The sequence below is a fragment of the Urocampus carinirostris genome, chromosome 17 (genome assembly GCF_059441175.1).
Source record: "Urocampus carinirostris isolate Australia breed hairy pipefish chromosome 17, RoL_Ucar_1.0, whole genome shotgun sequence".
In the NCBI taxonomy this organism is placed as follows: domain Eukaryota; kingdom Metazoa; phylum Chordata; class Actinopteri; order Syngnathiformes; family Syngnathidae; genus Urocampus; species Urocampus carinirostris.
Genome location: NC_142365.1, coordinates 12,597,389 through 12,610,316, shown reverse-complemented (window position 1 = coordinate 12,610,316; position 12,928 = coordinate 12,597,389). Strand labels below are relative to the sequence as shown.

Below are 12,928 nucleotides of genomic sequence, written 5' to 3'. Positions count from 1 at the left end.
TGTAATATTGTGAATGTGCTTAATTGCTGTTGAGATTGTCATGATTGTTTTCTGTTTTTTAGTGTCAATAAATTTGTTCAAACCCAAAAGAATTTCGTGATTGTATTGCGTTTTTTCAATGTGGCCGCATGCGGCTAATATACAGGTGCGGCTTGTGTATGTACTAAATCGGTTTTCCTCCCGAAATGTAGTGGGTGCGGCTTATAATCAGGTGCGCTCTATAGTGCGGAATTTACGGTAATTGATTGTTGTCAAAAGGAAACAATCTTTTGTTGTTGCTTTGGACGATAATTGTCAGTAGGTATGAAGCTTATTGTGATTACTTGAATGAGGATTTTTGATTTATGGTAACGTTTTGAACAAAATGACGTACTCTTGGATGTGTTGTTGTTAGCATGTCTTAGCTTAGCTTGGAATGTATTTGTGTAGTAACTAACAGGACTTTTTTGTACATTACTTTTAGGTTTATGGTGACCTTATGAGGGTAATAGTTGAGGCCGATGTCTGAATAAACAGGAACTAAAGAAAATAAGTCTATTTTTTCTGGACATTGTAGAACTATTGTACATGAAGTATATCAGCTTTTATCATATATGGATATTTTCAATGCAGGCTACTGGTTCAGACCAATGTCAGGAACTTCAAGCGATGGAACAAAGTTCAGCCTAATGTCAAGAAACAACAAGACCAAGGGGTTAAATGAAACTGAGAATTGGCTGATAACACAAAAAATGTGCGAACGTAGACAAGCAGAAAAACTAAAGTTGCAGTTTCCTGTTGACCTATACAACACCTTAAAAATGGTATAAAAATCTCGCTTCAAGACGTCATAGAGAGACCATTGCTAAGATTGTCCGATTGAAGACATGTATTGCGGTGGTCTCCGGAATATATGCTGACAATAAAAAGTTCTCGAGAAGCAATTAATCTCCAGCCTATTAAATAATAACATTCTCCTCAACGAGCACGTGAAAGACAAGATCAAAATCCACAATCCTGAAGAAGGCACAGTAACGACCTTAGCTCTTATTGTAGTTTTAATCCCATACACTTTATAATCCAGTGCACATTACGGTTTATATGAAAAAAATATAACAAAAAACATTTTTGGGGGGTAAACCTTGTAATCCAGTTGGCCTCATAGTGTGAACAATACAATTTTATATATACAGTACTGTATGTATGAATGAAGATTGATTTTAAAACACTTTCTCCAAAAGGTGAGAGATTTTCATGCCTGAGTATAAGAAAAATATGGACATTTGCTCCATTTTAAGTGACCCTGGCCTCAATGGGGGAGAAGAAAGTGAGCATGCCATAGAGATGCAGAGGTCAAGCCGGTGGAGAATGGGATGAGACAATTGCATGATGAGACAATTGCATGATGGGAAAGTGGCCAAGAATAGATGAAGGTCGTGAAGAGGAGAAGGTCGTGGATGTCCATGAATAAGCAGAACAGAGCAGGTATCGTAATAAAAAATAGTTTGAAAGGCTGAAAGGAAGCTGGAAGCAAAAAAGTGACCAAGACAATAAAAGTATTTTCAGTGGTAATGGGTGGGAGAGTAATTGGATGGATGCCTTAACCAGTAGGGCTGTAGGGGCATATCTAAAAATCATTTCCTGTTCTTGTTTTAACGCTTAAAATGAATGAAAATATGAAAAGAAGGAGATGGAGTTATTTTAGCAATAACCTGGATTCTCCATGTTGCCTCATTCTGTGGTTTTTAAAGCCTTTGTATTCCCGGGCGGCATGGGATAATTCGGAAACGGGAGATGATTGGCCAGGCAGTGGGCTGAGTCCTCTGGGTCTTTAGGTTTATTTTTAATATAGAACAGGATGAAACTTTCATTATAAGGAGAACTCTCTCAAAATGAAAGAGTCTGCTACTATTTTTATGTATTAATATAATTCCTGAACACTCTGCGAAAGTAAATCACTCTGATTAAGCATTGTTTTATTTTTGTATTATATATTTGTGTATTAAATATTTATGTATTGTATGTACAGTGAAAAAAATAAGTATTTGAACACCCTGCTATTTTGCTATTTCTCCCACTTAGAAATTATGGAGGGATCTGAAAATTTCATCGAAGGTGCATGTCCACTGTGAGAGAGATCCAGAAATCAAAATGCATGATTTTTTAACTATATATATATATACAGTATATGTATATATATATATATATATATATATATATATATATATATATATATATATATATATATATATATATACATATATATATATATAATACATGATTAGAATATATTATAGATGATATAAAATATAATATTTAATAAATAAAATAATACTTAATAAATAAAATATTTTCCCAGTAATAAATACATACATGCCTAAAAATCAATACAATAAATAACGAAACAGTTGTAATGGAAATATTTCTGTTTATTTTATTTTGTACTGTTAAAGTTTGCAAATATTTGATAAATAATGAAACATTTTAGTGCCTTGTTTATCAAAATCATAAACTAACTCAAGAAGACCAGAGTAATTTGAAGATCATGATATTTCGATACTACCCTGTATATACTTGGATCGGATCAATACCAAGATTCCCAATATTACTCACCCTTCTTGATTATAAACCCAGAGTAAAATTTTGTTTGGTTTTCTTATCGCACAATTAGGTATAATCATGTTTTCCGCGAGCGTAGCGCCACCTATGGTAGCAGAGGACAACATATTTCAAGCCTGAGCAGCGCAATACTGTTAGAAAATCCCCGCTGGATGACAAATGGGACAATAAACACTTATCAGATGTCCTTGTAAAAGAGCCGAGCATCCGACCGGGGACACTTCATAAGGCCGAGGCATGAATTCAGATGCGCTTACCGCCATTTAACTTTGTCCCCCTGGTTCCTCGGGGGCCCGCATTAGCAGATTGCCTGTCCAATGTTGGCTCAAGGGAGGACGAGGAGGACGCATCATCCCAATACTGTCACTATTCGTGCCATGATTTGTCACCATGGCTGCCGACTCGCTGCAACGCCCTCCTTTTCTGAAAACGCTAAGAGGGAATACCAAGTGGGCCTGGGGAAAAGAAAGCAAAGCTGCTTTTTTACCAAACATCTGTGTTACTCGTGTGCTCCGAGACCACTGGTTCTTAACTGGTTTGACTTCAGGACCCACCATTCTACCCTGATGACAAGCTGTGACCCAAATAAAGAATAAGAGATCCAATTTTTAAATGTATCTAGGAAAGGATTGTGCAGTTTGAAGCAGAGATAATTGCATCAAACTGACATGTAGAAACTTGTATTTAATCTTTTTCTTGTTTTTTTATCTTATTAAGTCTGCCTTCCCCCTTTTTTTTACTCAGTTCCTCCTTTATTTCTTTTTTCCTCATTTTTTACTTTCTTTTCGAAAATGCCTGGGCAAAAATAATAGTAAGAAAAAGGGTGTGCTTTGGTCATCTATAGTTTTACTTGTGCATCTCAGCACTCGTTTTCGGTTGCACAACCTAATGCAGCAACTTAGTGGTTTAAAATTTACACACTGTCCCTTTAATGCTGACACTAGATCACAGGTGTCAAACAGGCGGCCCGCGGGCCAGATCAGGCCCACCGATGGTTTGAATTCGGCCCACAAGACAACAGTGAGAGAAGCGCACGATGAAAATGAGCTGTAGTTTTAAATATTTCCATCGGATGTCACCAAAGCCAGTCAACACTTGCAAAACAATTGTGGTAGTATTTCTATATTTCTCTCTGACTCACTTCTTTTTTATTTATTTCTCCCTCTTTTTCTTTCTCCTGTTCTCTTTTCTCTTTTTTCTATTTCTCTCTCACTCTCTAACTCTTTATTTTTCTCTGTCTTGCTCTCTCCCTATTTTCTCTCTCTAATTTACACTCTAATTCTCTTTCTTTCTATTTTTCTCTTTCTTTCTCACCCTTTTTCTTTCTCTTTTTTGACCGCTCTCTCTTTCCCTCCCTCTCTTTCTGTCTTTTTCTCCCTCTCTCTTTCTCTTAAACTTACTAGTCCGACCCGTGAGATTTTTTTATAGTATTTGTGGCCCCCAGTTAAAACGAGTTTGACACCCCTGCACTAGATGTTGCTCTTGTCATGAAAAAGAGGTTATCAGATCTATCATCGATAACAGTGACACATTGACATTTTTGTGATAAATGTGTGTTCTTTATATTCACTTGTAGATTCAAATCAAAAGAAAATTCGGCAAACATTTAGTTTACTTTGCAAAGATCTGCAATTTGTGTGTGTTTTATTTAGCGTATCCTAAGGGTAAAATAAATTAATTCATTCAAAGAAATAATATTGATTAACACAACAAGCAAAAATACATCAACTGTCATATAAACGTGCATTTTTAAATACTTGTCGGACAAGAATATTTAACTCGTTTTACATAAAATGAGACTGAGACATTTGTCCACTGTCTTGCTGCTCTGGGTACCTGAAAAACGTCATTTTTTTCTTTTATTTTATTGTTTTTTCATTAGAATCTGTCTATTTCCCTTTATTTCTTTTATACTATTGTTTTTCTTTCCCCCCTTCTTTATTCTTTTCTTTTTGCGAATAGTTAAGAAGATATAGTGCAACAAAAATAGTCTGAGTCTTCATTTATTGTTGTACAATATTACTTAATTTAATAGTATTACCCTTACCTTATTATTTTAAACTTTAGTACTTTAACTTGGAAATATTATTGCACCATCAGGATAGCACTTTTTGAATTTCAGCATGCATTTCACATTACAATGACAATAACGCTATTCTATTTATAGTTTATAATTTTCCTAGTGCTTGACACTCGTTTTTGGTTGCACGATACAGAACAGCGACACCAGGCAACAGGTCAAATCATACACATTGTCGTTTTAATGCTAAAACCGGATGTGGAATGTAACATGAATTAGCATATTAATACAACTATCATCAATAACATAATGTGTGAAAGTTTTTGTGTTACATGTGTTCACTAAAAATCCCAAAATAATCAGCCACGTATTTTACCACTTAGCTTATCTTGTAAAAATATGCTGGTTTTATGCTAACACCAGCTATCACAATACAGAGGTGACAGATTCTGAACTGAATGGGGAGGAAGGCATTGTGTGAGGTAATTCCGTCATTAGCATATAAACAGGGTTGGGTAGGGCTACTTTAACTTGATTACTTTCAATTACTTTTGGATTAGCCTAGATGGTAAGGCGCCCGCTTTGAGACTGGGAGGTCGGTGGTTCGCGCCCCGGCCGAGTCATTCCTAAGACTTAAAAAGTGGTCGGCAGCGCCCTCTGTTGGCTGCGGCTGCATCGGCTCGCTACAACGGGTCAGGTGCAATCGACATTTCGTTCTGTGTACATTGTTACACAGAATGACAATACAAGGAAATTATTATTATTATTATTACTCCAATACCAAATATGCTAATAAAAGACAAAAGAAACTAAATATGAATAAAATGACTACATTTTGTGCAGGCTTGGGGAGTAACGGAATACATGGAACGGCAAAAATGATGTTGGCAAGCTGTTTGGATTTATTTTCATTTTGTTTCTGTCGCATTTTATGTTAGTTTTGCCGGAGATCAAAGAGATCAAACCCTGAGAGAAAGTTTACCACGTGTTGTGAGTCATCATTTTATTCATATTTAGTTTCTTTTGTCTTTTATCAGCATATTTGGTATTGGAGCAATCCAAAAGTAATTGTAAGTAATCAAGTTAAAGTAACCCTACCCAACCCTGCATATAAATATTTTCAAAATACCATGAGGCAAACCAATAGCATTTTATATGACGTCGACCAATAAGCATCTTATAGACTTATAGAGGGCTCCGTGCTTTGTGCTAAAAATAGTAACACGGCTTCGTGCCGGCATCTTGGAAGTCTGTCGATTACAAGCGGTGATAGCGAGAGGAGCAAATATTTACTCAGTTTGTCTATTTATTTACTCAACTAGCTTCGTTTGTGTACGGATTTTGTCCATCAACACTATGGAAAACTACGTGGAGAGTTTAGACAAGCAAGCACGCGAGCGGTACGCTGCGAAGTTGCATTTTATTGGAAAATTGGATCCCCTACAAAATTAACAACAAGGACTGGAAGTCTGATCCCGATTTGTTGCCGTGTGTGACTTACATCGAACTTGTTAACTATCTTATTTTCCACCCAAGTCCCTTTTGTGAACTGAAGGATTTTCAAAATTACAAAAGTATGGAAGCCTACGACAGATTTGTTGAGGAATCCTCTTACTGTGTTTGTCGAGGTTTGTGATGTGGCGAAAACATGCGAACATTGGATGATACTACACTGAAACTCAAAACGCTATCCCGCCCCCCTCAGCCATTGTAAATTAAAGGTGTTAATTATGAGCCTTTCATCTAAACAAAGATTGAAAATAAATACAATTGCAAACAGCGCATACTTCATGTTTGTTTAATACATGTGTATGGTGAAGTAGTTATTTAATAATGTTATCCACTGAAAGAGAAGAAATATCTCATCAAAGTGGATGAAATGCACATTTACTATGTATTCTTGGTATATACTTGTTCAACATCTAGATCTTTTAAGAATATTTTTTCAGAAATGTTACTCAAGAAGCAACACCTACAGTATTTAACCTAGCCATACTTGAATGGTGTCGACAGATGTACATGAAGTACACATGTCCCATAACCTTTTTAAAAGTTATTTCTACATCATAAATAATTCAATTTACCTGTCAGAAAGTGGTCAGAACAAACACGAACACAGTCAAGCTTTGGCAAATTCGACCGGTTGATAGCTGCCAGCCACATTCGTCTTCGCCGTTCACTTTTCTCCTGAGCTTCAATCCCCTGATTGTAAACACACTTCGGAAGTCTAAAGAAGCCCTTCCCACCCTTTTCCCCTCGGCTACAACAGCCAACAATAACGCACGTATTCGGCATTACAATGTAGAATCTAACTGGTTCGCTGAACAATAACAATGAAGTGAAAAGCTTTGTGGACTTCCAAAATGGCCCCCAGCAATGCATTGTGGGTAATCTTAGGACCTCGAAGCACTCTATTGGCACTTTGTCACATGAAACAATGCGTAACATAAATTTTCAACATTTTTGAGTTTGTGAAAAAAATGGTTCTTGATGTGGGTCAAAAGACATTCTACATAAAGTGAAAATGTTTTTAAACAGGGTTGCGTATCCCAGTGGTGTACTGTATTGTCATTGGGGTTTGGAATTACTCTGGCAAAAATTGTTTATTTAGCCCCAATATTATGCAGGGGTATTCCAATCAATCAAATGTACCAGGCATAACTGAGTAAATGCTTTTACATTAATTGGGTTATTCTAAATAAGTGTGACGCACATTGTAAAGCGCTTTGTGAGGTCTTCAGCGACTTGAAATGCGCTATATAAATGCAGACCATTTACCATTAACAACATTATTGTTGATAACAATAAGTTTACATTTTTGTGTTGCACGTGCACGCTAAATATTCATTCCTTTACTTTAAAAAAATCAGTCACTTACCATTTAGTTTAGCTGACGAAAATCAGCTAGCTAAATGCTAACACCCGATGTAGCAGGTAACAAAGATGAACAGGATAATAAAACTATCATCAATACCAAATAGGTTTAAATGTTTTGTTACACGAGCGCTTTTTATTTTTAATTAAAAAATTATTCAATGAAAATTAAGCAGGTATTTAACCAAACATGTAGCTTGGCTAGTAAAACTTCGCTAGCTTAATGCTAATACCGGAAATAGCATGTCACAAGGGAAAAACAGGTTAACTACACTAAAATTGATAATTTTGTGCTACATGTATGCTATTGATATTTGACTTTAAAAAACATAACGTAAAAAAGCCATGTATTTAACCAAACATTTAGTTTAGTTGACAAAAATCTGCCATATTAGTGCTAACACTATATGTAGGTGAAAAGGATTACCAAATTAACTAAATATTGTATATAAAACAATAGTCTTAATTTCGACACACTTCGTCTGAGAATTAATAGCTAGGTAGATATATTTAAACACAAGACACAAAAATACTCACAGGCAAATAACACTTGGCAATTTGAAGGTTTTTGTATTGTTACAGTGCTTCCTGGTGGCCACAATGCAACCTGCAACCCCCACCATGCACAAGCCCCGCCCCCCATACAAATGTAACGGGTGTAATAATTGGGGGCGGCAGTAGCTCAGGAGGTAGAGCGCTCGTCTTGGGATCAAGGGATCCCAGTTCGAATCCCGGCTTGTCCGTGTTACATGTCGAAGTGTCCTTGGGTAAGACACTGAACCCCTAATACCCCCAATAAGCAGGTTAGCGCCTTACATGGCTGCAAGGCCGCTATTGGGAAATGTGGAGCACATTGTAAAGCGCTTTGGGAAGTCATTGACTTGAAAAGCGCTATATAAATGCAGATCATTTCATTTCATTTCATAATAATAACTTTGTTTTATTGAAATTCCTGCTGAAATGTGTTGTATAGAATAGAATTGGATAGAATAGAATATACCGGTACCTTTATTGTCAATATGAAATATATTGTATAGTTTCTGTATAAGTGTCCTGCAATGATGAGTCCATCAGTGCCACCTGCTGGTATGTGTTAAAGTTTGGTTTGGCTTTAGACTTTGCGACAGGAAGGTGGGGGTTTTTGGCAGTCTAACAGCGAGCTGTCAACGGTAAGACACGGTTTTTTGGTGCCCCGAAAAAAAATTAATTTTAATCATTAAAACCACAGCTGACAAAGCCCTCAACATGCACAGTAATCTGATTGATGTTGTCAAGCTGTTTGGATTTATTTACGTTTTGCTTCTGTCGCCTTATATGTTAGTTTTGCCGGACGTTGCATGTTGTGCTAAAAGGCTAATTCCCCTTATAGAGATCAAAGCCAGCAGAGAAACTTACCATGTGTTGTGACTCATTCATTTGCAGGTAAATTGTACCCGTTTTTATACTCATTATTGTTATTATTTCTATTTTCTCATATATATATGTAAAGGATTATGTTGGTTAAAATTCAGACTAAAGAAAAATATGTTGAATTCATTGTAAACGTTAAAAAGCCACTATGAGATCTCTTGTTAAAAGTATCTTGTTAAAATGGATGTAATCATGTATTGTGATAGTGGATATTCTAAAATGTATTTTATGTAAACTGAAAAGAAAGCTCTTTGAGATGTTTTGGGCTGTCTACAACGAACTGTTAACGAGATCAAAGCCAGCAGAGAAACTTACCATGTGTTGTGACTCATTCATTTGCAGCAACTATAATAAAAACCTCATCATCCAGTCCAGCGTGAATGTGGATCTTTGGTGGGACAGGTACACCGCGGTTACACAAAAATACATTACATTAAAAAAGCAATTTTTACTGGACAAATTTTAAATTCGAAAATGTGTTTGAAATTTTGCATCTAATCTTATCACAAAAAGCAACAATTGATTAACGTTTTCATAAACAATCATAAATATATAGTAACAAGAGGTTTGTTGATTATTTTGTGTACTTTGCATCGTGTGCTCCACAACCACCACTAAATGACACCATTTTAAATCATCATCTAGAGTTGATCTGAATCCTTTTTCCACAACTTGTATATATAAATCGACAGGGTTGGGTAGGGTTACTTTAACTGGATTACTTTCAATTACTTTTGGATTACTCCAATACCAAATATGCTAATAAAAGACAAAAGAAACTAAATAGGAATAAAATGACTAAATTTTGTGCAGGCTTGGGGAGTAACGGAATACATGGAAAGGCAAAAATGATGTTGGCAAGCTGTTTGGATTTATTTTAATTTTGTTTCTGTCGCATTTTATGTTAGTTTTGCCGAAGATCAAAGAGATCAAAGCCAGGAGAGAAAGCTTACCACGTGTTGTGAGTCATCATTTTATTCATATTTAGTTTCTTTTGTCTATTATTAGCATATTTGGTATTGGAGTAATCCAAAAGTAATTGAAAGTAATCCAGTTAAAGTAACCCTACCCAACCCTGTGTGCTACACAACCACCACTAAATGACACCATTTTAAATCATCATCCAGAGTTGATCTGAATCCTTTTTCCGCGACTTGTATATATAAATCAATGATTTGACGTTCAACAGCCTCCATATTTAGTGCTTATAAGAGGATGGATTTTCCAATATTCCTCGCAGTCACAAAGCACCACACAACACTATGTCACGTTTATCGGATTTCTACTTTGACACCTATCCAAATGAAACGGAGTCTCACCAGGGCCACCAAAGCGGATCCGAAACACGAGCTAGTGCACCGGACGAGGACCCGGGATGGGAACGTGTCCCCGTTCCGGCGGCCCAAATGAGCTCGGTGATGGATGAGGCCGCCGCCCGCGTGACAAGCCCGGCGGATTTATGGCAGCGAGGTCTCACTCGCCATACACTGATCCATTGTTGGGAGTACTACATCAGCTTTACGACAGCCAAATTAGGCTTCGGCCCGATTGCTCGGTTTGTTTTCGGGGATAAAGCGGCACGGCGTCAAAGCCCGCCGGGGGATCGTTTTTCATCAAGTTATGGAATTCCTTTCCGAGACTCGGCCGAGCTTGGTAAATGCTGCCTTTCTTTTTCTGTTTTATGTTTATAAGAGTGTCTAAGTTTATGACAAGGATGCATGAACGACCAATAAATAACTTGCATTGGTCATTGTTGCACTCTACAACAAAAAGGAACATTGACATACCCGTCAACCAATGTTCCCTCTAATTTTCTGAGCGTTCACACAAAGTCGGTGAGCAACGCTTGAAACAACAGTGAGCAACCATAATCCCAAGTGTGGCAAGATAATTAATGATCAAACATGTCCAAAATTTGACATCAAGTTACATTTTGCTGAGTTTCCGGCAATGCAAAAAAATGTTTCACTTTTGAATGAATTGACTCATGTACTATTGCAAAGGTTGTATGGCCTACAAACGTCGTTTCTTCTTACAATTCTTTCACAAGATATCCATTTCTTTTTATTTCCTGATATATTTTGTCGCATAATATTAACATTTTGGGGTGCTTATTTAGTCTGTTGTAAGATACAGAACTGTACTTAATCACAATTTTTATTGGAAGTACAATGTTGGCAACAAGATTGACTTGATATAATTGGAAATTATTTGAATACAACACAAACTTTTTATTTTTTTCAACTTTTTTTTAATTCCTTTAAAAAAATCTCATTGTGTTTAGCTGTTACTTTTTTCCTACATTTCTTTTTCTTTTTTTCTGGCTTTTTTCTAAATTTTTCCTTTTTTTTCTCTTTCTTTTGTTTCAGCTTTTCATTACTTTTTCATTTTGGTATTTTTTTCTTTTTTGTTCTATTCCCCCCTTCTTTCAAGTCATTTTGTGCATAGTTTTACATAATATTTGGTCATGTTGGGATTAAAGAAGCAAAAACAACCTGAAGAGCCATTTAGGACCCGAAAGAGCCGGTTCCTTTTAGTGAGCCGAGCCGAAGAAGCCGGTTCTCGACAAACTCTACTAACTTTACTCAACTTTGTTCTACTCTGATTCGACTTCAAAATACCGCTTTTAGGACACAACGTCAGGGGAACCCGTGTATTTTTACCTTCATGCACTGTAACTTTGACTTAAGTCGCTTCTTAATTAGTAATTTTGAGCCCTCATTTTTGTGCGCCGGCTAGATTTTCTTGTGCGCAGAGAATGTGCGAGCAGTGCGCAATTGCGCACGTGCGAAGCTGAGAAGGAACCTGTACGTTTTTGCCGTACAAAGTACATTTATTATACATTTTAAGACGTGGACGACTTACAAGAAAATCTGTACGGAAAAACGCGAATTTGTCAATTATGGGTACCATCTGCTAAACACCGACTATGACGAAACTGCAAAGCAATCAAGTCAAACGAGTGTGCCGCGGTAGCCTCTATCTCGGAATCGTTTTTTTCCTGTTGCAAACGAAGCGAGCGGTTTGATGCTACTGTGTGCATGCATCTGCCGCCTCGGATTTCATGTGATAGTTATGTAGTGAAAGGAAGTTTGTGTCTTTTTAGAGAACCGGCTTTTTCGACTCAACTCATTAAAGAGAGCCGGCTCTCAAACGGTTCACTTGCTTTGATGCATTATCTTACGAATCATTATTGATGTATAAAGAAGTTAAGAAAAAAGGAAGAATAAGAGAAAATAAAATAAAAAAGACAGGTTGTGGTTATCCCTTTAATCTGTATATTACCGACAATAATTTAATGCAGAAAATGATCATTTGAACAAGAAAATGTATTATTCTACTTAATTATATTTGCATGTATTTTTTCCTTCTACAGTGAACGTCCAAGCTACTTAATTTTTAAACTTTTATAATAAACCTCATTCATGTCGAGCAACTCAGTATCTCACCACAAAATGTTAACAATATATATATGATATAACAAAAGACATGTACAATATAACATGTTAAACTACATAAATAATCACGTTTGGAAAAAAAATATGGTGTATGATTATTTTGTAAGGGAAAATACAACATTTTGTAAGGGCATGGAGCCGTGAAAGTTGACAGGCATGCATTGAGAAATTAACAAATATTTTAGGCGGCATTTTACCTATGCAGTACATTTTTTTGATTATTAAACATGGGATTACAGTTCAGTAAACTGTTCTGAGGTGCAGATTGCAGTGAAAATGCCATACAGAGGGGGATAAAAACCAAGATAAAGACACAAGCGCAGACACAGGAATAGAGCGAAAGGAGTTTAGAAGGTGCAAAGGTAATTAACAAAAAGGGCTCCGCACATGGGAAGAAAGGAGAAAATAATGAACACTAAACACATTGCAGAAAAAGTTCAGGAAGTCGATGATCAATCAGGTATCAAGGGGTCCAGACACATATGCAGACTGGAAAATCAAAAAGGCAAGCAACAATCAAACAGCTTTGGCTGTCAGCAAAGCTGTGAAACACCCCTCTCCAGGTTAG

General features: G+C 36.5%; 1 protein-coding gene across 2 annotated transcripts in view; it reads left to right on the top strand.

Annotated features, from left to right (window-relative positions):
- Positions 1-12,928, top strand: part of LOC148349254 (uncharacterized protein C11orf87-like) — a 39,777-nt gene that overhangs the window by 11,459 nt on the left and 15,390 nt on the right. The window contains exon 1 of one of the 2 annotated variants that reach the window (XR_015847222.1): positions 10,231-10,555. The exons of the other annotated variant lie outside the window; for it this stretch is intronic. The gene's annotated coding sequence lies outside the window, so the exon portion shown is untranslated. Of the gene's footprint in view, positions 1-10,230; positions 10,556-12,928 lie in introns of those variants that run through there. 2 annotated transcript variants of the gene reach the window in all.